General features: G+C 34.5%; 1 long non-coding RNA gene across 1 annotated transcript in view; it reads right to left on the bottom strand.

Annotated features, from left to right (window-relative positions):
• LOC106867883 (uncharacterized) overlaps positions 1–3,354 on the bottom strand; it is a 21,718-nt gene extending 18,364 nt beyond the window's left edge. Inside the window, exon 1 of the long non-coding RNA XR_001409195.2 lies at positions 3,126–3,354. This is a non-coding gene — a long non-coding RNA (uncharacterized LOC106867883). The remainder of the gene's footprint in view (positions 1–3,125) is intronic.
• Between the last annotated feature and the right edge of the window lie 973 nt (positions 3,355–4,327).

Genomic DNA, 4,327 nt, shown 5'->3' with positions numbered 1-4,327 from the left:
CCATTATTTTGCTCTGATGTTAGGTTCTGTCTTTTTTTTTTTTTTTTTTTTTTTTTTCGGTAATTTCCGTCATACAAACCGTTACCACCTCAAAATTTGCGTTGCTACATAAACAAACAAGTCACGTGACTACGGCAATCCCTACTTTTAGTCAACTGTTGCAAAATGTGTCTGATTTAGTACATTAACTGAATTACATTAATGTAGCATTGTATATGCCACATTATCACCACATATATCAACCCACAACTCTAACTATACAATACTATATATAGTTATCGAAACAATCAATATTCAGAAATGAATTTACGTCTTTTGATGCCCTTGAATTAAGAAATGATGAAGATTAATGGTGTATTCAAAATAGGCGCAGGCGTGTCTGTGTGGTTAGAAGTTTGCTTCCCAACCACATGGTTCCGGGAACAGTTTTAATGTGTGACACTTTAGGCAAGTATCTTCTACTATCGGCCCGGGCAAAGCCTTGTGAGTGGATACGGTAGACGGAAACGGAAAGAAGCCCGTCGCATATATATATATACTCTAGGCACAAGCCCCGAAATTTTTGGAGAGTAAGCCAGTCGATTAGATCGAAGCTGGTACTTAATTTATCGACTCCGAAAGGATGAAAGGCAAAGTCTACCTCGGCGGAATTTGAACTCGGAACGTAAAGACAGACGAAATACCGCTAAGCATTTTGCCCGGTGTGCTAACGTTTCTGCCAGCTCGCCGCCTTTATATATCTATATATTATCGAAATTTTATAGTATTAAGTATCCATCACGGCGGGTCTTACCAATTGGATTGTTGGGTAACAATCCAGTTATATAATTACGCTTATCAGATGTAGCCGATATGGAAGGGAATATGGCAACTGCTCTTTAAAAGCACTGAAGTTAAAGTCTGGTCATTGACTGACTAATGGTTTCGCATCCACGAAAGCCGCAGTTTTGTGGACAGTTCATTAGACTCTATGTGTTTGTGTTTATTCCCCATCTTAGCTTGACAACCAATGTTGATTCGTTTACAGTCAGCAAAAAGAGAACGACAGAACAAGTACCAAACTTACAAAATAAGTACAGGGGTCGACACCTTCAAGATAGTGCCTCAGTAGGACCGTAGTCTAATGAGTAAAAAGTAAAAGAAAGAAGATAACATCTGCTGTATATTCTATTTTACGTCATAAAAATTTGAAAGTATGCAACGAATATAATACTTTTGCAGCAACGCAACTGAAGGCAGCATATAACGTTGTAACAAAATACTAGCTAATGGCAGTATGCAACTAAAAAAAACTACAAATTCAGAGTATACGACTGATCCCTCCCAAGTAGACCTAATCTAAAGAGTGAACACAAAAAAAGGGTTAAATTGAGCCCCTAGATGTGAATGGGCAAACAGCTGTTGCACAGGACTTGAAGTTGGGGTGGGGATTAGTCGAATAAGAGTGTACTTAATTTCATAGACGTCGAAAGAATGAAAGGCAAAGTTGACTTCAGTGAGATTTGAACTCAGATGTGAGAAAAGTCGGAAGAAATGTCACGAGACATTTTGTGTGACACTAACGTTTCTACCAGTCTACCACTCTTGCAAATGGAATTATAATACAAGAGTACTTTGGGACATACATGTATATTTGAATTATTGAGTGCTTTCGCTTTTAACACCGTAACATGTAATCGATGCAACAACCCACGTATACAGAAAATGATAATAAGCGATGAATTATTCTCGCAATTTTACTTGCGATACACGAGCTGAAAAGCTCTTCGATAGTAGCCATCTTAACCTTCCAACACTATTTAAATGAAATGTGGATTAGGGATTACCTTCGGGATGACAAAATTTGAGAATAAGGAATTAATAAGATTAGCATAGTTCATTGGTGTAACATCCCCTTAGAGACATCTGCGAGAACATCCATACCAATTCCATGGAAATCCATAGCATACCTAATAATAACGTTAATATGATTGTAGTTTACATGTAACCAGAACATTATTTTGTTTGTGAGTGTGCATATATATATATATATATATATATATATATATATATATATATATATATATATATATATAATCAGTTGTACTTTTATGGCAAGATAATTTGATATGAGATCGTAATTCGAGACATCAGACAGGCAGCTCTTATCAAAATAACTCATCCACAGTCCATTGTGATAGCTTTTATCATCAAAGTATTCATCCATAGTCCATTGGAATGTGTCAGGGTCATCAAAATTTACAAGTAGGCGGATATATATATATATATATACTAAATTGTAAATCATAGGCTGAAATTTGTGGACCCAGTTATTGAAAATACCACAAATCATGTAGTTTATGTGGCAAAAAGCAAAAGATAAACAAGTAAATAGGAAACCGTTTCTTTCATCGGTTTCATAGTTTTCAAATAAAGTATCTTAAATAATTATGATCATTCAAATATAAAATGAATCAAAATTATATGTAAAACAAAAAAAAAAAAATGTTATAAATCTCCGAAAATTCTAAGTTAAGATCTTGTTGCAGTCAACTTTGCCTTTTAAGCTTCAACGGTAATAAAGTACCAGTCAAGTTCTGGGTCGTCTTATATTCCTGTAATGCATTGATCATGAAAATAAAATTACAACTAAAGACAAAGCATCTTGGAAAGAAATTTAAATCTGAAATTACAAGCGAGCTTTTAATCTAATTATTTTACCACTTCAGCCGATTAACGATCATTTTAGCTTAACATACATAAGCGTATAATTCGTTGAATAGTGTGAATTTTTAACCTCTCCTTTAAATTTTATTTTCATGTCATCGAATTTGTTGAATTTTTGCTTTCGAAAATGTGATTCAGAATCTGCAAATTTACTTCTTTTCTTTTTCATTTAACTTTTAAAATCAGTATACTATAAAATTACTGGTTTTAAAAAGTACTTTATATATATATATATATATATACATACATACATACATACACACACACGAGTAGATCGTGAATGTCTGATATTCAAAACATACAGAACGGAGGTACTTCGTCTTAAGAAAGAAAAGCTAGAATAAGAAAAATAGTTAAAAAGGGAGTTTAAAAATCCACGCTTAAACGAATAAGTAGTCCGATTTTGACACATTACTCACCATATTTTTTCTCTTTCTCATATTATTTACGTAATTTACTAAATTTACTCGAACAGCAACTCAGAAATTTCAGCTACATCTTGGAACAAGGGCTGTATGGAGATTAAGACGAGATTGTTACCCTTAAATGTACATATGTTGCAGAGATTAGCAATGATAGTACAAACTAACCGATACGTGGCAGTAGTTGTGGCGTAATAATAGAACGATAAATACAGCGGTTCACTACGCTATTTTCACTTTTAAAAAGAAACCGACAAGAGTTATTTACCTTTGACAAGACAAATATTGGTTTCAAATTTTGGCACAAGGCCAGCAATTTCAGAAAAGTGAAGGAAGCGATTACATTGACTCCAGTGCTCAACTGGTACTTATTCTATCGGCCCTGAAGGGATGAAAGGCAGAATCGACCAAGGCAGAATATGAGCTCAGAACACAAAGACAGACGAAGTGCTGCTAAGCATTTTACTCGGAGTGCTAACAAATCTGCCAGCTCATTGCCTTTGACTAGACAAATAATAATAGCAAATTCTCTCCTCACCAAAAAGAAAAGATATTTTGCTGAAGCAAAGGTACTTGACAAGCGTGATGAGATTTCTATGATTTGTGTTCAAATAAATTTAATTTAAATAAGTAGCTTGCTTACGAACCACATGGTTCCGGGTTCATTCCCACTGCATGGCACCTTGGGCAAGTGTCTTCTACTATAGCCTCGGGCCGACCAAAGCCTTGTGAGTGGATTTGGTAGACGGAAACTGCTTTGCAATAAATAAATGAATAAATATAGGCGGGGTTGAATAATTCGCGTATAAGGTTCAACTTTCAATATTTAAGATAGAACTTGACTTCACAGACAAAAATAATATTCATGAGGCAAGACGTAAAAATGTTTAACAAGGGAAAGCATAACCTAACTTGGTCATGTTATTTTTAAAAATTGGATATAATACCTAAACAGAATTGTTTTCCTATAAATTTGTTAGTTGTACCATTAATTTACTAATTTCAATACAGTGAAATAATGAGCCATAGTAGCCAAGGGAATAAGATCAAATGATATTCTCCTTATATATGAGGTTATTGAATCATGAGGTGTAGCAAAATAGGATACTCCTGACCCATCCAGTTCATATTAGCATGGAAATACATCACCATAATTATGACCAAACGGTCAAGGCCAGAATGCCTTTGATTATAGGTCT

The sequence above is a fragment of the Octopus bimaculoides genome, chromosome 5 (genome assembly GCF_001194135.2).
Source record: "Octopus bimaculoides isolate UCB-OBI-ISO-001 chromosome 5, ASM119413v2, whole genome shotgun sequence".
Taxonomy (NCBI): Eukaryota; Metazoa; Mollusca; class Cephalopoda; order Octopoda; family Octopodidae; genus Octopus; species Octopus bimaculoides.
Note: the sequence above shows the minus strand (reverse complement) of the source record. Positions and strands in the feature narration are given on the sequence as shown.